General features: G+C 38.1%; 1 pseudogene; it reads left to right on the forward strand.

Moving 5' to 3' along the window:
• Positions 1-18,166: 18,166 nt before the first annotated feature.
• Positions 18,167-19,373, forward strand: LOC118630191 (annotated as a pseudogene).
• Positions 19,374-22,652: the final 3,279 nt, after the last annotated feature.

Consider the following 22,652-nt stretch of genomic DNA (forward strand, 5'->3'; position numbering starts at 1 on the left):
ATTTAACATTGTACTGGAAGTCTTAGCCACAGCAATCAGACAGGAAGAAAAAATAAAAGGGATCCAAATTGGAAAGGAGGAAGTGAAACTGTCATTATTTGCAGATGACATGATATTATACATAGAAAACCCTAAAGACTCCATCAAAAATCTACTAGACTTAATAAATGAATTTGGCAAAGTAGCAGGATACAAATTAACATCAGGAAATCGACGGCATTCTTGTACACCAATGATGAACTCACAGAAAGAGAAATGAAAAAACAATCCCATTTACCATCGCGCCAAAAAAATTACGATACCTAGGAATAAACTTAACCAAAGAAATAAAGGATCTATTTGCAGAAAACTACAGGTTATTGAAAAAAGAAATAGACGAAGGTATAAAAAAGTGGAAGCACATACCCTGTTCATGGATTGGAAGAATTAACATCATTAAAATGTCCATACTACCCAAAGCAATCTATAGATTCAATGCAATCCCCATCAAAATACCAACAACATATTTCATAGAACTAGAACAAATACTTCAAAAGTTCATATGGAACCAAAAAAGACCCTGAATAGCCACAGCAATCTTGAAAAAAAAGAACAAAGTAGGTGGGATCACAATACCAGATATCAGGTTATACTACAAAGCGACTGTAACCAAAACAGCCTGGTACTGGCATAAGAACAGGCATATAGACCAGTGGAACAGAACTGAAAACCCAGAAATAGACCCAAGGCAATACGCTCAATTAATATTTGACAAAGGTGGCAAGAGCATACAGTGGAGTAAAGACAGCCTCTTTAATAAATGGTGTTGGGAAAATTGGACAGCTACATACAAAAAAATGAAACTAGACCATCAACTTACACCATACACAAAAATAAACTCAAAATGGATAAAAGACTTAAATGTGACCCGTGAATCCATAAAAATTCTAGAAGAAAATGTAGGCAATAAAATTTCGGACATCATACGGAGCAGAATTTTCACTGATACATCACCTAAGGCAACAGAAACAAAGGAAACAATGAACACATGGGACTACATCAAACTAAAAAGCTTCTGCACAGCAAAAGAAACAATCATCAAAATGGAAAGGCAACCCACTGTATGGGAGAACATCATTGCCAATGATTTATCAGATAAGGGGTTAATTTCCCAAATGTATAGAATACTCATACAACTCAACAAAAGGAAGACAAAGAACCCAATTAAAAAATGGGCAGAGGAGCTGAATAGACACCTTTCCAAACAGGACATACAAATGGCCAAGAGACATATGAAGAAATGCTCAATATCACTAATCATCAGAGAGATGCAAATTAAACCAACATTGAGGTATCACCTCACACCTGTCAGAATGGCTGCCATCAACAAATCATCAAACTACAAGTGTTGGCGAGGGTGTGGAGAAAAGGGGACTCTAATACACTGCTGGTGGGAATGCAGACTGGTGCAGCCACTATGGAAAACACTATGGTGTTACCTCAAAAAATTAAAAATTGAACTGCCACTTGACCCAGTGATCCCACTTTTAGGAATATACCCTAAGAAGCCTGAAACACCAATCAGAAAGATGACATGGAGGGAGCTGGAAAGTATTATCCTTAGCAAAACAAGCCAAACAGAGAAAGACAAGTATCATTTGATCTCACTTATTTGTGGAATATAATGAACATAACAGTCTGAGGAATGGGGTAGTCCCAGAGACGTGGAAGTGGAGTACAGACTGACAATCCCCAGAAGAGGGGGTTGTGGGAGAGAGATAAACCACAGAACTTATATGCATGTATGCATGAACAAAGGTCATGGACAACAAAGCTGGGGACAGGGTGGGACAGAAGGGGGAATCAGTGGGGCAAAAAGGAGAAACACCTGTAACAAAAACAAATTAATTAATTAAAAATTTTTAAAAAGCCTGAAACACCAATCAAAATGAATATATGTACCCCCATGTTCATAGCAGCCCTATTTACAATAGCTAAGATCTGGAAACAGCCCAAGTGTCCTTCAGTAGACGAATGGATAAAAAAGCAGTGGTACATATACACAATGGAGTACTATGCAGCTGTAAGAAGGAAAGATCTCTTATCCTTTGAGATGACATGGAGAGACCTGGAAAGTATTATCCTAAGCGAAACAAGCCAAGCAGAAAAAGACAAATACCACACGATCTCACTTATTTGTGGAATATAATGAAGATAACAGTCTGAGGTACAGGGTAGACCCTGAGACGTGGAAGTAGGGTCCAGACTGACAATCCTCAGAAGAGGAGGTTTGGGGGGGAGATAAACCAAAGAACTTGTATGTATAACTGATGGACATAGACACCAAAGCTCGGGACGGTGTTGGGGGGATGGGGAGGAGGGTGTCAGTGGGGAAAATAGGAGAAACATCTGTAACAAAAATGAATTAATAAAAAAAAAGTTGGCCCTGGCCGGTTTGGCTCAGCGGTTGGAGCGTCGGCCTGTGGTACAGAGAGACTGGGGTTCGGTTCCCACTAAGGGCACGTACTTCGGTTGCAGTTTGTCCCCGGCCCTGGTTGGTCGTGCGGGTGGCAGCCACTTGATGTGTCCCTTCACGTCGATGTTTCTCTCTCTCTCTCTTCCTCTCTCTCCCTCCCGCTCTATCTGAACAAAAAAATGGAAAAATGTCCTCGGGTGAGGATAAAAAAAAAAGTTGTACATTTACATGATGGAATGCTATGCAACTGTATAAAAGAAAGAATCTCTAACCCCCTGATACAGCATGAATGAACCTGGAGACTATTATGCTAAGGGAAATAAGCCAGTAAGAAAAAGACAAATATCACATGGTCTCACTTATATATAGAATCCAATGGACAAAATTAACTGAAGAACAAAATAAGTCCAGAGGTATGGATGCATGGAACAGAATAACAGATCTCAGTGGGAGTTGAGGGGTAGGAGGGGATGGGAATAGATTTGCCAAAGAACATATATGAATATATGAATATCCCATGGACAGAGACAATAGTATTTTGAAGGCCTGGGGGTGGGGTGAGTGTTGGTTGGAGAGGGCAAAAAGGGAGAAAAATGGGAGATACCTGTAATACTATCAAATATATATATATATTTAAAGTAATCTCCAGGTTCTGCTTAAGGTAGACAGTATGATCAAAGCTTTTCTAACACAATTAATCTAAAGAGAAAAATGGCATTGTAGGGACTCAACTGCCAACCATATAGGGTGGGAAAAAAGTAGATTTACAGTTGTGAGTGTGTGTATCACAGAGTTTATTCTTGTATTCTTATTTATTAATTATTGTATTGTTTCCACACAAACAACTGTAAACCGATTTTTGCTCCACTCTGTATTTTTGCAAGACCATCACAGAAACTACAGAACTAATAATTAAAAATAGCCATAGACTCTGTCTTATTTTTGAGTCAGATCTCCATATTAATGGCAGCATGATAAACAGCAAAGAGCATAAATTTTGGTACTAGAGAGATCCTAGTTCTAATATTAATTTATGCTGAGTACGGTACCTCATACTGCTCTCTACCTCAGTCTCACTGCCTGTGAAATGGGGCTAATACATATCCTAGATTGGGCTCTTGAGAGGATGGAATAAGGAAATGATTGTAAACACTTAGCACAGTGCCTGGTCTATATTAGGATCAACCAAAATTAATCCTATCTCTCTCCTCAGAAGCATTTGTAATTTAATACCCAATAGAGCCTTTTCTTTTTCATCAATAGAAGCCTATTTCTTAAAGAACCACACTCAAGGAAAACAAACAAAAATGGCTAAGCTAGTGTTGCTGAGATTCAAAGGAACTGGCAGATGCTCTTTCAGATCAAAACACTGCAACTGAATAGAATCTTCAAACAGAAACACTTTGCAAAGTGAAATACAAGGAAGAGAAAATCTAATCTTGCTGCTGACAACATGATATACTTCCTTTGCACAGTATTGGCTTTGTTTTCATTTAAAGAGCAATTACTCTGCAATGTTTTCTAAGCAAACACTTAGGAATTTGGGAGTAAGCCTCAACTGACACACCACCTGTTTGCCCTAAAAAGTCTTTTCTCGGGTAAGAGCCCTTTTTTTAAAATCCTCACCCTAGGATATTTTTCCATTTATCTTCAGATAGAGTGGGAGGAAGGGAGGAAGAGAGGGAGGAGGAGAGAGAGAGTGAAACATCAATGTGAAAGAGACTGCCTCCCGCACGACCACAACCGAGGTACGTGCCCTTGGCTGGAATGGAACCCATGACTCTTTGGTCCATGGGCCCATATTCTAACCACTGAGGCAAACCGGCCAGGGAAAGAGTCTTAAGTAATTATAGTAAAGAACTTGAAGAACAGTATAAACTGATTTAGTAATTCAGTTCTATGCAGGTACAACTTATTTAACAGGATTTTTCCTGTTTTCTTCAGAATTGTCACCAAGGTCTCATTGCTGAAAACATAAACAGTAACTACCCAGTATTTGAAATACAGCTATTTGAGCAAGCTATATCACTCACAACATGCTTTTACTCTTCAATGCAAAAGAGGACTAGGAGGTGATGAAAAAGTCATCTTTATGAGGAATGCTAAGTTTATGAAGAGAAACAACCTCTTCTTTCATCACTTAGAAACCAAAAGTTGCCCTGCCGGTTTGGCTCAGCAGAAACCAAAAGTGAACATTTCCTATAAAATCACCGATAAATTTTGGAAGCCAGCCAGAGAAGAAGAACCCATTTGATTGCTTGGCTGATGCTTAATCTCCTACGGGCCCTGCCTTGGTACGATTGAGCCAGAGAAGCACACTTGGGAAAGAAGAATGGTCACAATCACAGTTGGAAACTTTAAGGTAACTATTTACAGAACACTCCACCCAATAATAGCAGAATATACATTATCTTCAAGGCATATAGAACATTCACTAATAAGGAAATACAAAAGGATTGAAATCATACAAGTATATTCTCTAACCACATTGGAATTAAATTAAAATCAACAAGAGAGAAACATAATCCCCAAATATTTGAAAATTAATTATTACACTTTTAAACATACTAGTTAAATAAGAAATCAATTAGAAAATACTTTATTTGAATAAAAATAAAAATATAATATATCAAAATTAGTAGCACATGGCCAAAACAATGCTTAGAGGGAAATTTACAACATTAAATACTTATTTTTAAAAAATTTCAAATCAATGCTCTAAATCTCTACCTTGAAAACAACTTAAACAAGAGAAACAAGCAAGCAGAAGGAAAGATATAATAAAGGGGATAAATTGGTAAAATAGAAAATAGAAAAAAATTTTAAAAACTAAAAACTGTTTCTTTGAATAGCTCAGTAAAACTGATAAATCTGCCACCAGACTGATCAAGAAAATAAGATACAAATTATCAATATTAGGAATGAAAGAAGGAACATCACTATAGATCTTATCAGATAAGATATTTTTATATCTTAGATGAACATATGGAACACCTGATAGCTTAGATAAGATTGACACATTCCTTGAAATAACTTAATTGCCAAAGGTCACTCAAGAAAAATATATAACCTGAATAGCCATATTTCTATTAAAGAAAAAATAATAATTGAATTTATAGTAAAAAACATTGCCACAAAAAAATTCTGGCCCAGATGGCTTCACTAGTGAATTCTACCAAACAAGTAAGGAAGAAATGATACCAATTTTATACAAATTCTTCCAGAGGAGGTAATACTTAACAATTAGTTTATGATAACATTACCCCCAGTAGCAAAATCAGACAAAATCATTACAAGAAAATATACCCTCCTGGATCTCAACTTAGAAATCTTTAATAAAATATTGGTAAATTGAAATCAATAATACATAAAAGCATAATACATCACAGAGTGGAATTTATCCCAGGTATGCAATGTCAGTTTCATATTTGAAAATCGATCATTATAACTTATCATGTCAACATAATAAAAAAGAAAATCATATCATAATCTCAGTAGATACAGAGAAGCATTTGCAAAATTCAAACTTTATTCAGGATTTAAAACTCTCAGCAAACTAGACATAGAAGGGAACTTTCTCAACCTGATAAAAAGTATCTACACAAAACATATATTTAACCTCATCTTTAATTCTGAAAGATGTAATGCTTTCCCTCTAATATCAGGAATAAGATCAGCAAGGACATCTGTTCTCACCACCTCTATTTAACATTGCACTGAAAACACTAACCAGCACAATAAGGCAAGAAAAATGGTGCTTGAACAATTGGGTATTCATATGTGGAAGGAAGGGAGGGAGGGAGGAGGAGGGAGGAAGGAAGGAAGGAAGGAAGGAAGGAAGGAAGGAAGGGAGGGAGGGAGGGAGGAAGGAGGGAGGGAAGGGAGGGAGGAAGGAAGGAAGGAAGGAAGGAAGGAAGGAAGGAAGGAAGGAAGGGACCTCTGCCCGGATCTCACACCACATACACAAATTAATTTGAAAAGACTGTAGACCTAAATGTAAGAGCTAAAAATATAAAACTTCTCTAAGAAAATATAGGGTGGAAAACCTTTCTGACTTTAGGTTAGGCAAAGATTGCTTAGATAGAACACAAAAAGTTCAAACCATGAAAGAAAAATTATTGCACATTATAAAAATTAAAAACCTCTGTTCCTCAAAAGACACTAAGAAAATGAAAAGATAAGACTCTGACCAGGAGAAAATATTTATAAAACATCTATCTAATAAAGGACTTGCACTCAGAATAACATATAAAGAATTCTTATAGCACAACAACAATATAAATAACCCAATAAAAATGGACAAAAGATTTGAACAGACACATTAAAAGATATATGAATAGTAACAAGCACCTGAAAAAATGCAAATTAAAACAAAACTAATATAAAACTATACAAGTACTATAATAGATAAAATTTTAAACACTAACAATATAAAATGCTGTCAAGGATGAAGAGCAAGTAACTAGAACTCTGTCACATTGCTAGAGGGGATACAAAATTATTCAGCCACTTTGAAAAAATAGTTTGGCAGTTTCTTATAACGTACACTTATACAACCCAGAAACTCCAGTCCTAAATGTTTACCTAAGAGAAATGAAAATATATTTCCACATAAAGACTGGTATGTAAATGTTTACAGCAGCTTTATTTGTAATAGTCCCAAACTGGAAACAACCAAAAAGTCTATCAACTGGCAAATGGACAAACAAAATGTGATATATCCATACAACAGAATATTACTCTGCAATAAAAAGGAACAAACTACTAATACATGGAAAAACATGGCTGAATCTCAGCCATGGCTGAATCTCATTTAGCACTATGCTAAATGAAAGAAGCAGTACATATAAGAGCACATTCTGTATGATTCTATGTATATCACATTCTGAAAAGTCAAACACAACATAGACATCATATTTGTGGTTGTCTAGGATGGAGATAGGTTACAAAAGAACATGGGGCTCTTTTTGCAGTAGTGAAATGTTCATATTTTGATTGAGATGGTGATTATACATCTTTATACTTTGACAAAACTCATCAAACTACACACTTAATAAGGATGATTTTTTTACTGTATGAAAATTATCCCTTAATAAATCTGACTAAAAAAGACAGGTCCTCAGAGGGGAACACAACAGAGAGATATGAATAGGTGGTACATAGCAGATTTTTAGAGCAGTGATTCTGTATGATACTATTATAGCCCAAAATGCTATAAGAAATCCCACTTACATCAGTATCCCGATGAAGTCCTTAGCTGAGAGTCCACACTTGCTGTTTGGGGCATTTTGGGCCCATGCCAAGGGAGTTCCCGTTACGCCCTATTACTTTAGTCTCGGGCATGTTGCCACTTGACCTAATTGTCATGGCTAACAGTGACTGCACATTGGATTCTCAAAAAGTGTCCAAGAAGTTTGCTTTGCTCTTGCTCTGTACACACGCATTTATAAAAACTCATAGTACTATGCAACACAAAGAGTGAATTCTAATGTCAACTATAGATCTAAGTTAATCATAATGTTTCAATATTTGTTTATCAATTATAAAAAATGTAACATATCAATGCAAGATGCGAATAAGAGGGGAAGCTGTGGGAAACTGGGGTGAGTGTATGGAAACTGTACTTTCCACTCAATTTTTCTATGAATCTAAAACTTCTCTAATAAATAAAGCATATTATTTTTTAAAAAAGAAAGAAAACATGGATGACAGACACAGACTATCTGACTTCAAATCCTGGCTCTGTCCCTTACATAGCTGTGTGAATTAAGCTAATGATTTACTCTCTGCTTTCTGTCTATAAACTGGGGAGACTGTAATAACTGTATCATAGGATTGTTTTAAGGATATAATAAGTTACTATTCATAATTCCCTTTGAAATGTGCTATTCAAAGTATGGTTCTTAGACCAGCAGCATCCACATTCACCTGGGAGCAAGTTAGAAAGAGAGAATTTCATACCTCATTTATAGAATCTGAATCTGCATTTTAATAAGATGCCCTGATTACTTATACATGTGTTAATGCACTGTTTCGTGTGAATGGTTCTCTCTAGGGTCATGCAACACAGGGCCTCTGAGGAAAGCTTGATAAAATTGGGGCTTCATTATACTCTCCCAGAGATCTTTATTTATTTATTTTAATCCTCACCCGAGGATGTTTTTCCATTTATCTCCAGATAAAGTGGGAGGGAGGGAAGGAGAGAGAGAGAGAGAAACATCGATGTGAGAGAGACATATTGATTGGTTGCCTCCCACACAGCCCCGACCAGGGCTGGGAACCAAACCGCAACCAAGGTACATGCCCTTGACCAGAATTGAACCCGAGACTCTGGTCCTTGGGCCAACACTCTAACTGCTGAGCCAAACTGGTAAGGGCTCCCAGAGATCTTTAGAACTCTACTTCCCCCAGAAAACTTTTTTTTTTTTTTTATCCTCACCTGAGGACATTTTTCAATATTTTGTTCAGATAGAGTGGGAGGGAGAGAGAGACTGAGAGAGAAACATCGATGTGAAAGGGACACATCGAGTGGTCGCCACCCACACGACCCAACCAGGGCTGGGGACAAACTGCAACCGAGGTATGTGCCCTTAGCGGGAACCGAACCCGGGTCTCTCTGGACCGCAGGCTGATGCTCTAACCCCTGAGCCAAACCGGCCAGGGCCCCCCAGAAAACTTTTGTTCTTAGACTCTTGAAGTATACTTGCACTGTTGGTGGGAGTGGAGATTAGTGTACCTACTGTGGAAAGCAGTATGGAGTGTACTCAAAAAATAAAAATGCCCATGACCCAGCGATTCCACTTCTGGGAACATATCCAGAAAAACACAAAACACTAATTCAAAAGAATATGTGCACACCTATGTTCATTGTGGCATTATTTACAATAGCCAAATTTGGAAGTAGCCCAAGTGCCCATCAGCATATGAGTGAATAAAAAAGCTGTGGTCTATTTACACAATGGAATACTACTTGGCCATAAATATGAAGGAAAGCTTACCTTTGGCAACAGCAATGGATAGATCTGCTAAGTGAAATAAGCCAGTCAGAGAAAGACAAATATATTTCATTTATATTTGGCATTGAATGAACAAAACAAACAAACAAAATAAAAACAGATACATAGATACAGAAAATAGACTGACAGTTGTTAGAGGGGAGGGAATGGGGGAGGTGGGTGAAAAGGATGAAAAGTTTAAGCAAAAAGAAAAAACAACAACAGCTCATAGACACAGACAACAATATAATGATTACTAGAGGGAAAGGGGGATGTCGGGAGGTAGAAGAGGGTAAAGGGGGGATAATGGTGATGAAAGGAGACTTCATTTTGAGTAGTGAACACAATACAGATAATGTATTATGGAATTGTACACCTGAAACCTATATAACTTTATTAACCAATATCAACCCAATATATTCAATACAATTTTTTAAAAAACATAATAAAATAAAACAAAGTTTGGAATCCATACACATTTAGCATTAGTCTCTTTTCTTTGTTGATATTAAGCCTCAACAGGTGTTAACTCACTTTGGCTAAACTTACTATTTTTATAAAGAATTCCAGGACACAAGGAGGGTTTCAAGATGGCAATAGAGTAGGTAGATCTTAATTCCACCTCCTCCCAGGGCTGGACTGGAAATAAAACTAAACTGGGTTACATTCACCCAGAATTACCAACTGAGGACTAGCTGAAGAGGAGACTTTTAACAAGGAAATGCTGAAACCACCTGCAGATTGGTGAGGAAAGGCAGGGTTGCAAGAGAAGCTGGCCCAGCTTCTACAAGTGGTAGGCTAAGAGTGAGGAGGGATGTCCCTGAGAGCAGTGAGGCCCACACCTCAGGCTGGGCTCCCAGGCAGAAGCATCAGAGCCGAAAACAGCAATCCACCTAACATACATCTGTGAAAGGTGGCGGGGCTTCTGGCCACTAGGGAGAGCCAGAGCCAACTGGAGATAAAATCACTCAAAAATAAAAAAGATCCCTGAAAAATTTGGCTTAGTGGTTGATCCCCAGCTCTGGTCAGAATCATGCCAGAGGCAACAAATCAATGTGTCTCTCTCACATTGATGTTTCTCTCTCTCTATCTCTCTCTCCCACTCTATCTAAAAATAATCAGTGGAAAAGTATCCTTGAAAAGTATCCTTGGGTGAGGATTAAAAACAAACAACAACAACAAAAACAAAACCCAGAGCACAGGATTTAAGTTTGCAGCCATTCACCCAAGGCTTTGGTGGGGGTAGGGCAGTGTAGACTAGAGTTGCCTGAGAGGCTGGGGTGGGAAGCACTGGGTGGAGATGCGGTAAAGCAGCAGCCAGGATACCTGCAATCGGACGTCCTTCCACAGTGGCCATTTTTCCTGTGAGGCACAGGCTCCTCTCACCATTAACAGCTTGGGAAAAGGCAAATACTCCAACCTCGGGAACACAGCTACCTTCAGGAAACCCACTTGTCTCACCCTGCATCTCAACCCCTCCCGAGAAGATAGCAGCAGCAGAGGCCAAGCCTACAGGTTTGAACAGACTCAGGGGCTGTCAGTGAATGGTGTTGGGTGAGGCCATCTCCTCCACTGTCTGGGGAACCTGACTGGTGCTTTTCCCTCACAGAGACTTGATAGGAACTCCCAGCTTTCAGCAGATCCCAATGGACTGTATACAAGGCACTCCACCCTGCTGAGGTAAGTGAAATATTCTGAGAAAGTCTCAGATGAGTGGCTCTGGGATGGAGAAACAGACCCACCCTCTTCCCTGAAATGTGAATGGCACTTCCCCCCCACTGGAGACCCATAGGACTCATACTCCCCATTCCACCAAAACACCTTTCAGAAATAGTCTTTTCAGTGACTAAATCTGACAGCCAGTCGGCAGGCAGAGAGAGCCAAGGCAGAGCTTGAGGAGTCTTGGGACATTGGCTGACCTGTCCTTGGGCCACCTGCTGCTAAAAGCTGGACTGGAGTGCAACTTAGCCCCTCCCACACGCAGCCAAGCCCTGTGGAGGCAGCCACAAACTATGGATACTTAACGCTTAAAAGGGGTAGCTGAGAGATTGCTGAGAGCCAAATGTGGATAGCTTCTGACAGTGGCTGGCACCAAAGTACCTTCCAGGAGGCCCATAAATGGCAGACAAAATAGTCTCGGTTAACATAAGAGCAAGATCAAAAGAGAGCTCCCAAGAGACACTAAACTCTCCCGAGACAAATTTCACTTCACTTTTTTTCTTTGTTTGCATTATTTTCTTCTTATTTATTTATTGCTTTATGATTTTTGTCTCTCTTTTTTCTTTCATTTCTCTTATTTTTCTCTTTCTGTTTCTTACTCTACTTTTTCTTCTTCTTTCTCCTTCTTTATTTTCCTTTACCTACTTTTTCTTTCTTCTTTCTCCTTTTTTCTTCTCATAATTTTTCCCTTCCTCTTTTCTTTTATCCCATTTTCCTTTTCCTATTCTTTATTCTTATATTTTTCTTTCCCTTCTTTCCTTTTATATTCCTTTTCCTTCCCCATTTTTCTTCTTGTATATTTTTTTCTTTTATTATTTTTGTTCTCTTTTCTCTTTAATAATCCTCTTTTCTTTTGCGGTTCTTTTTGTTGTTGTAGGGGTTGCTTGTATGTTCTTGTTTTGTTTCTTGTCTTGTTTTCTTGTGTTTTGTTTTTTTCTGTCAGCACCTGCACAACAGCTCGCAAGATGTGGTTGGGGTTGAGCCTCAGAGTCAACCAGCCTGAGAGGAGATCCCACCCACAAATAGGACAACAATCAAGACGCAATTATAACAGAAGAGCCCACACAAGGGCCATTCCTAGAGCACCCAACTCAGGAAATCAAAGAGACTGCACCATTGGTTCCTAAGGACACTTACTACATTAGGCCACCCCATGAAGATTGGGAAGCATAGAAGTTCTATCTAATACATAAAAACAAATACAAAGGGACAGCAAAAATGAGGAGACAAAGAAACAACCCCCAAATGAAAGAAAAGAAGGAAATTCCAGAAAAAGAGCTAAATACAATGGAGGCAAGCAATTTATCAGATATAGCATTCAAAGTAATGATTATAAGGATGCTCAAGAAATTTAGTGAGAATTACAAGGAACTTAGTGGGAATTACAACAGCATGAAAAAAAAAAAAAAAAAGAAACCATGAAAAGAAATAGTTGGAAATGAAGAATGCCATATCTGACATCAAGAATACACTGGGCCCTGGCTGGTTTGGTTCAGCGGTTAGAGCATTGGCCTGCGGTCCTGAGAGACCCAGGTTCGGCTCCTGCTAGGGGCACGTACCTCGGTTGCAGTTTGTCCCTGGCCCTGGTCGGTTGTGTGGGTGGCAGCCACTCGATGTGTTCCTTTCACATCGATGTTTCTCTCTGTCTCTCTGTTCCTCTCTCTCCCTCCCACTCTACCTGAACAAAAAAAAAAAAGGAAAATAAAAAAAGAATACACTGGAATGCCCTGGCTGATTTGGCTCAATGATTGGAGAATCAGCCTGTGGAGCAAAGAGTTGTGGGTTTGATTCCCGGTCAAGGACACATACCTCAAGTACAAGTTCAATCCCTAGCCCTGGTTAGGGTCATGCAGGAGGCAACCAGTCGATGTGTCTCTCTTACATCAATGTTTTTTCTCTCCCTCCCACTCTATCTGAAAACCAATGGAAAAATATTCTCAGGTAAGGATTAAAGAAAAAAATAAAGAAAAGAAAAAGAACACACTGGAAACCTGGCTGGAGTGGCTCAGTGGTTGAGCATCATCCTGTGAACCAAAATGTTGCCAGTTCAATTCCCGGTCAGGGCACATACAAAGGCAACCAATCAATATTTCTCTCTCTCTTTCTCTCTCTCTCTCTCTCTCTCTCTCTCTCTCTCTCTCTCCCCCCCCCCTTCCTTCCTGTCCTTCTACCCTTCCTCTCTCTAAGCATGCCCTTGGGTAAGGATTAAAAATAATAATTAATTAATTGCATTAAAAAAATTTAAAAACCCATAATTTATTTTTAAAAAAGAGAACATACTAGAATAAATCAAAAGTAGATTGAAGGGCCCTGGCCAGTTTGGCTCAGCAGTTAGAGCATCAGCCTGCGGTCCAGAGAGACCCAGGTTCCAGGTTCCGTTCCCACTAAGGGGTTGCAGTTTGTCCCCAGCCCTGGTTGGGTTGTGTGGGTGGAAACCACTCGATGTGTCCCTTTCACATTGATCTTTCTTTCTCTCTCTCTCTCTCTCCCCCTCCCACTCTATCTGAACAAAAAATAGAAAATATGTCCTCGGGTGAAGATTTAAAAAAAAAAAAAAAGTAGATTGAATGAAGCAGAGGATTGAATCAGTGACTTGGAAGAAAAAAACAACCAATTAGAGCAGCAAAGAAGAAAAAAAATTAAAAAGCAGGAGGATAAGTTTAAGAAAACTTTGGGACAACATAAACTATAACAACATCCACATCATAGGGGGTATCAGAAAAAGAACATGAGCAAGGAATAGGGAACCTGTATAAAGAAATAATAACAGACGTAGAAGTAGAGTACAGACTGATAATCCCCAGAGGAGGGGGTGGTAGGGGAGAGATAAACCACAGAACTTTTGTGCATGTATGCATGACCAATGGACATGGACAACAAAGCTTGGGAGAGGGTGAGGAGGGAGGGGGAGAAGGGTGTAAATGGGGGGAAAAGGAGAAACATCTGTAACAAAAATTAATTAATTAATTAATTAATTAATTAAAAAGAAAAAGAAATAATAACAGAAACAACCGGTGAAGGAAAAAGTCACACAAGTTCAGGAAGCACAGAGAGTCCCAATCAAGATAAACTCAAAAAGACCCACTCCAAGACACATCATAATTAAAATGACAAACATTAAAGTCAAAGAAAGGATTATAAAGGCAGCAAGAGAGACAGAAAGTTACCTACAAGGGAGTTCCCATTAGACTGTCAGCTAATTTCTCAACAGAAACATTTCAGGCCAGAAGGGACTGGCATGAAGTATTCAAAGTAATGAAAAGCAAGGACCAGAATCCAAGATTACTCTATCTAGTAAGACTATCATTTAAAATAGAAGGCAAAATAAAGAGCTTCCCAGACAAAAAAAGGCTAAAGGAGTACATTACCACCAAACCAGTATTGCAAGAAAAGTTAAAGGGACTGCTTTAAGAAGAAGAAGAAATTGAGAAAGAAACATAGGTATAAAGAAAAAAATGGCATTAAATAAGTACTTATTAATAATAATCTTAAATGTAAATGGGCATAATGCTTCAATAAAAAGACAGAGGGCAACTGAATGGATAAGAAAACATGACACATATATATGCTGTCTACAGGAGATCCACCTCAGAACAAAAGATTCACACAGATTGAAAGTGAAAAGATGGAAAAAAAAATATTCGATGCAAATAGAAACAAACAAACAAAAAATAGCTGGGGTAGCAATACTCATATCTGACAAAATAGACTTCAAAACCAAGGCCATAACAAGAGACAAAAAAAGATCATTACATAATACTAAAAGGATCAATACAACAAGAAAATATAACCCTTATAAACATATATGCACCTAAGATAGAAGCAACTAAATATATTTAAAAACTCTTGGAAGAGTTTAAGGGAGAGAGAGATAGCAACACAGTCATAGTAGGGGATTTTAACACCCCACTGACATCACTGAATGGATCTTCCAGATAAAAAAATTAACAACAAAAAAATGACACATTAGAACAGATGGATTTGATTGATATTTACAGAACATTGCATCTCAAAGCGGCAGAATATATATTCTCCTGAAGTGCACATGGAATATTCACAAAGCTAAAACACATGTTAGAACACAAAATAAATCTTAACAAATTCAAGAAGATTGAAATCATATCAAGCATCTCCTTGGATCACAATAGCATGAAATTAAAAATCAACTAAAAAAACTCAAAAACATTCAAACACACGGAGGCTAAATAGCATGTCACTAAACAATAAGTGGATTACCAATAAGGTCAAGGAAGAAATCAAAAACTTCCTGGAAACAAACAAATTGAACACACATCAACCCAAACTCTATGGGATACAGGGAAAGCAGTCCTGAGAAGAAAGTTCATAGCATTACAGGCCTACCTCAAGAAACAAAAAAAAGCTCAAATAGGCCATTTAACCCTACAACTAGGAGAATTCGAAAGAGAACACAAGAAAAGCCCAGAGAAGTAGGAGGAGTGAAATAATAAAAATCAGAGTAGAAATAAGTGACATGGTGACTAAATGACAAAAAAACAAAACAAACAAACAAACAAACAAACAAGAACAACAAAAGATTAGTGAAACCAAGAGCTGGTTCATTGAAAAGACAAACAAGATTGATGAACCTTTAGTCAGACTTATCAAGAAACAAAGAGAAAGGACACAAATAAATAAAACCAGAAATGAAAGAGGTAAAGTAACAACTGACATCACAAAAATACAAAGAATTATAAGAAAATACTATGAAAAACTATAAGCTAACAAACTGGATAACCTGGGCAAAATGGACAAATTCCTAAAAACATACAATCTTCCAAAACTCAGTCAGGAAGAATCAGAAAACCTACACAGGCTGATAACAACTAATGAAATAGAAACAGTAATAAAAAACTCCCAGCAAACAAAGTCCTGCACCAGATGGCTCCACAGTTGAGTTTTACCAAGCATACAAAGAAGAACACCTATCCTCCCCAAAATTCAAGAGAAAGGAAGACTTCCAAGCTCTTTTTATGAGGCCAGCATTATCCTAATTCCAAAACCATATTAAAACATTACAAAAGAAGAAAATTACAGGTCAATATCCTTGATGAACATAGATGCTAAAGTCATCAACAAACTATTAGTAAATAGGATCCAACAATACATTTAAAAAATCAACCCTGGTTGGTTTGGCTCAGAGCTTAGAGTGTAGGCCTACAGACTGAAGGGTTGCAGGTTTGATTCCTAGTCTAGGGCATATACCTGGGTTGCAGAATCAATCCCTAGCCCTGGTTGGAATCGTATGGGAGGCAACCAATCAATGTATCTCTCTCACACTGATATTTCACTCTCTCTCTCTCTCTTCTCCACCACCCATCTTACACTCTGTCTAAAAATCAATGGAAAAATATCCTCAGGTAAGGATTAACAACAACAACAAAAATCATACACCATGACCAAGTGGGATTTATTCCAGGATGCAAGGTTGGCTCAATATTCCCAAATCAATAAGCATGATACATCACATAAACAAAATGAAGGATAAAAATCATATGATCATGTTCATAAATGCAGAAAAAGCATTTGATAAAATCCAGTACCCATTTAGGATAACAACTCTCAGCAATATTCTCTCTCTCTCCCATTTTTTTTAGTGGGGAGGCAACCAAATTTTTGGTGGCCTTGTTTCGACAAGGCTGAAAAAAACAAACAAACAAACAAACAAACAAACAATCAGCAAAGTGGGAATAGAGGGATCATACCTCAACATAATTAAAGCCATATATCACAAACCTACAGCCAACATCATACTCAATGGACAAAAACTAAGAGTGTTTCCCTTAAGATCAGAAACAGGACAGATATGTCTGCTTTCACCACTCTTATTCAACATAGTACTGGAAGTCTTAGCTATAGCAATCAGAAAAGAAGACATAAAATGTATTTGGAAAGGAGTAAGTAAAATTGTCATTATTCACAGATGACATGATCTTGTACATAGAAAACCCTAAAGACTCAACCAAAAACTGCTAGATTTAATAAATAAATTCAGCAAAGTAGCAGAATACAAAGTTAACATCCAGAAAGTAATAGCATTTTTATACACCAAAAATGAACTCTTAGAAAGAGAAACTAAAAACAAACAAACAAACAACAACAACAAAAAAACCAATTCCATTTACCATTGCAACAGCAATAACAAAAATAAGATACCTGGGAATAAACTTAACCAAGAAGGTTAAAGATCTATACTCAGAAAACTATATAACATGAGAAAGGAAATAGAGGAAGATACAAACAAGTGGAAGCATATACCATGTTCATGGATTGGAAGAATTAACATCATTAAAATATCAACACCACCCAAAGCAACCTATATATTCAATGCAATCCCTGTTAAAATACCAACAGCATATTTCACAGATCTAGAAAAAAATATTTCAACAATTTATATGGAACCAAAATAGACCCCAAATAACCTCAGCAATCTTGGGAAGGAAGAACAAAGTTTAAGGAATCACAATACTGGATATCAAACTATGATACAAAGCCATTGTAATCAAAACAGCCTGGTACTGGCATAAGAACAGGCATATAGACTAGTGGAACAGAGACCCAAGAAATTGATCCACACAAATATGGTCAATTAATATTTGACAAAGGAGGCAACAGCATGCAATGGAATAAAGATAGTCTCTTCAGTGAACGGCGTTGGGAAAATTGGGCAGATATATGTAAAAAAATAAAACTAGACCACTAACTTACACAATTCACAACAATAAATTCAAATCAATAAAAAACAAATATAGGGCCTGATTGACTCCTTTGAATGGAATTGGGCTGATTCATTGCTGGTTTACAGAGCCAGATCCTGACCAAATCTGATCCCCTGCTGCTGCCCCCATATCACCACAGCTGGAAGACCAGGGTACAGACCATGGACCCTGGCACACCTTCAGGAGAGGAAAAAGATGCTTGGAAAAATTCATACCTATCAGTATTAGTGAGAGCTTGACTTAAGAAGAAACTTGTCAAAGTCAATGAATTGAGACTTAACGCCACAGGACTTGTAGTTACTGACCAGAAATATGGACAGACTTCTTAGACTTGGAGGAGGTATGCCTGGGCAGACCCAGGTGCCACCTATGGATGCTTCCTTCTGCAGTGGACACAGCAGAACAAGTCTATACCTCTTCCCTGGCACTGTTAAAAATGTTAAAGCATGGTTGTGCCAGAGTTCTAATGGAAGTTATGGGCCTAATGCTTGGAGAATTTGTTGATGATTATACTGTCAGAGTGATTGATGTGTTTGCTATGCTACAGTCAGGAATAGGTGTCAGTGTAGAGGCAGTTGATCCAGTATTCCAAGACAAAATGTTGAATATGCTGAAGCAGACAGGAAGGCTAGAGATGGTTGTTGGCTGGTATCACAGTCACCCTGGTTTTGGTTGTTGGTTTCCTGGTATGGATATCAACACTCAGCAGAGCTTTGAAGCCTTGTCATAGAGAGCTGTGGCAGTGGTTGTAGATCCCATTCAGAGTGTAAAAGGAAAGGTTGTTATTGATGCCTTCCATTTGATCAATGCTAATATGATAGCTCTAGGATATGAACCAAGGCAAACAACCTCAAATCTGGGTCACTTAAGCCATCTATCCAGGCGTTAATTCATGGACTAAACAGACATTATTACTCTATTACTATTAACTATCAGAGAAATGAACTGGAACAGAAGATGTTACTAAATTTGCATAAGAATAGTTGGATGGAAGGTTTGGCATTTCAGGACTACAATGAACACTGTAAACACAATGAATCAGTGGTAAGAGATGTTGGAATTAGCCAAGACTTACAATAAGGCTGTAGAAGAAGATGACACATGAAACAGCTGGCTATAAAGAACTTTGGCAAGCAGGACCCCAAACGTCATTTAGAGCAGCGGTTCTCAACTTGCAGGTCACGTCCCCTTTGGGGGTCAAACAATCCTTTCACAAGGGTCGTCTAAGACCGTCGGAAAACATATATTTCTGATGGCAATTCATAACAGTAGCAAAATTACAGTTAAGAAGTAGCAACAAAAATAATTTTATGGTTGGGGTCACCACAACATGAGGAACTGTATTAAAGGGTCGCAGCATTAGGAAGGTTGAGAACCACTGATTTAGAGGAACACGTGGATGTACTTATGACTTCAAATATTGTCCAGTGTTTAGCAGCAATGTTGAATACTGTCATATTGAAATAAAGCAATGCAGAAAGCTTTTAGTGATACCTTCAGTGTATATTACTCTATTGTTCCTAATGCTCCAAATCAAGGGAACTCTGAAAGTGTATTTGGTTAAATTAAGACATCTGGCATCATTTGCAGCACTTAAAACCTTCCATCTCAGTTGTGCAGTTACTTCTGTTTCTTCAGTCAGGGTCTTTGCAGATTCCAAAGTTGTATAAGAATACATCAAAGTGGACAAATTTTGTTAAGATCCATTTAATATTTAAAGAAATAAGTAACACAAATATATTTTTATTGTTGCTTACAAAATAAAATACATTTACAAGCTAAAAAAAAAAAAAAAGACAAATATAAGTCACAAAACCATAAAAATACTAGAGGAAAACATAGGAAGTAAAATCTCAGACATCTCAAATACCAGGTCATCAATACATCTCCCAGGATAATGGAAATAAAGGAAAAACAAATGAGACTACACCAAACTAAAAAGCTTCTGCACCGCAAAAGAAACCATCAACAAAATGAAAAGGGAACCCACTGTAAAGGAGAACATATTTCCCAATGATACATCCGATAAGGGGTTAATTTCCAAAATATACAAAGAAATCATACAACTCAACACCAGAAAGACAAACAATGCAATTAAAATACGGACAAAGAACCTAAATAGACACTTCTCCAAAGAGAACATACAGAAGGCAAATAGGCATATGAAAAAATGGTCAATGTCACTAGTCATCAGAAAGATGCAAATTGAAACTATAATGAGGTTTCACCTCACACCTGCCAGAATGGCTACCATCAATAAATTAACAAAAGACAAGTGCTGGCAAGGATGTGGAGAAAAGGGTACTTAATATATTACTGATGGGAATGCAGACTGGTGCAGCCACTATGAAAAACAGCATGGAGTTTCCTCAATAAAATGAAAAATGGAATTGCTTTTGACCCAGCAATCCCATGTCTGGGAATATATCCTAAGAATGAAACACCAATCAGGAAGAGTATATGCACCCCTATGTTCATAGCAGCCTTATTTATAGTAGTAATATCTGGAAACAGCCCAAGTGTCTATCAGTAGATGAGTAGATTAAAAAAGCTGTGGTACATTTACACGATGGAATACTATGCAGCTGTATAAAAGAAGGAGAACACATAATGAACAAAATATGCTGTTGACCAAGAGATCCAGAATCATAGAAGTAGGAAACAGACTGACAAACCTCAGAGGGATGGGGGGTAGAAGGGAGGGAAGAGATAAACCAAATAACTTATATGCATATATGCACAACCAATCAACACAGACACTAGGCTGGGGAAGGCAGGACAGAGGTGGGAGCAGGAAGGAGAGGGTCAATGGAGAAAAGAGGGGGACATCTGTAATACTTTCAACAATAAAAATAAAATAAAATAAAAGAAGGCAATCTTATCTTTTGCAACAGCATGGATGGATCTGGAAACTGTTATGCTAAGGGAAATAAGCCAGTTAGAGAAAGACAAATATCACATGATCTCACTTATATGTGGAGTCTAAGGAACAAAATAAACTGATGAACAAAATAGGTCCAGAGGCAAGGATGCATGGAACAGAATGACAGATCTCAGTGGGGGTGAGGGGGAGAAGGGATGGAAAAAGATTAAGCAAAGAACGTATATTCACATATGCAAACCCATGGACACAGAGAAAAGTGTGGGGAAGGCCTGGGGTGGGGCGGGGGCTGGGTGGGTGGGATTAAAATGGGGGACATCTGTAAATAAAATAAATAACATATCTAAAAAAAAAAGAAAAGAATGCCAGGGTACATCTTAGTACATGGTTCCAAACACAGTTAAACCCAAACAGCACCCAAGGAAAGTTTTCAGGTGGGCACATTTTTTGCTGTTGTTGACCCTACAGACAAAAAATAACCAAATGGCATATAAAGGGCATGTGTCTCATAACATTTACAAAGGCAAAAACTATTCCTTTTAGGATACTGATGTCCTGAGGTATACTGCTCTATCCATAGGTTAGGTCCTTTAAGCCACTAGCTAAAAAATATTAAATAAGCCCTGGCCAGTTTGGCTCAGCGGTTAGAGCATCGGCCTGCGGTCTGGAGAGACCTGGGTTCGGTTCCCGCTAAGGGCACGTACTTCGGTTGCAGTTTGTCCCTGGCCCTGGTTGGTCGTGTGGGTGGCAGCCACTCGATGTGTCCCTTCACGTCGATGTTTCTCTCTCTCTCTCCCTTCCTCTCTCTCCCTCCCACTCTATCTGTACAAAAAATGGAAAAATATCCTCGGGTGAGGATAAAAAAAATATATATATATATAAAATAAAATAAGGTCCTTAACAACAAGCATTTTGAAAAATATTTTAACATATATTGGATTTTCAATATGAACCTGGGTGTTAAATTATGCCCAAGCTTCCTCGGCCTAAGTGATGTTTCATAGGCCCTTTCATATAGACAATACGCCTTCTAAGACAGACTATAGCAGATTGTATCTTCTAAAGATGACCACATCAATATTTCTCATGCCACATCCTCTTCTTATAATGTGCCATTGATATTTATCCTGTGAAATGGCGGGATCTTTCTCCTCTTTCCTTGAGACTGGGAAGACCTCTGTGACTGCTTGGACAGAAAGTATAATAAAAGAATGCTATGTGACTCCCAAGGCTAGGTTGTTAAAACAGCAAGCATTTCTTTCTCGACATGCTTACACTTGGAGCACAGCCACAGTACTAAGCAGCCATATGGAGAGACTAAGTGTGGGCGTTACAGCTTATAATTACACTGAGGTCCTCGCCAGCAGCCAACATCAATTCCTACGCGTTAGTTAGCAAACTCCTGGCCATCAAGTCACCCCTAGTCTTCAAGTCACCCCTAAGGAGATCATAGAATTCCTCACCAATTCCAACCCAAATCAAAGATTTGTGAGAAAAGGAAATGATCGCTGTGGAAAACCATTTAATCTGAAAGGCCAGTTAGGCAGCAATAGATAACTGTAACATGCCCCTCTTTCACAGATTAAGAAACCATAACAGAAATATGAGGCACAGAGAGATGTTCAATGATTTGCCTATGATCATACTGATAGTAAGGGGTTAAACAGGGATTTGAAGCCACAGTATGAACTCTGACCCACTACACTGTACTGCATCTCATGTTTCCAGCAATCTCTCTTAGAAAACAACCTAAAGGTTGGGAAGTACATTCAGGTTACAGATCAAATCTCTTCTTTTTTTAAAAAAGTTAATTAATTTATTTTTTATTTATTAATTTGTTTTTGTTACAGATGTTTCTCATTTTC

Source organism: Molossus molossus, unplaced genomic scaffold (genome assembly GCF_014108415.1).
Source record: "Molossus molossus isolate mMolMol1 unplaced genomic scaffold, mMolMol1.p scaffold_m16_p_14, whole genome shotgun sequence".
In the NCBI taxonomy this organism is placed as follows: domain Eukaryota; kingdom Metazoa; phylum Chordata; class Mammalia; order Chiroptera; family Molossidae; genus Molossus; species Molossus molossus.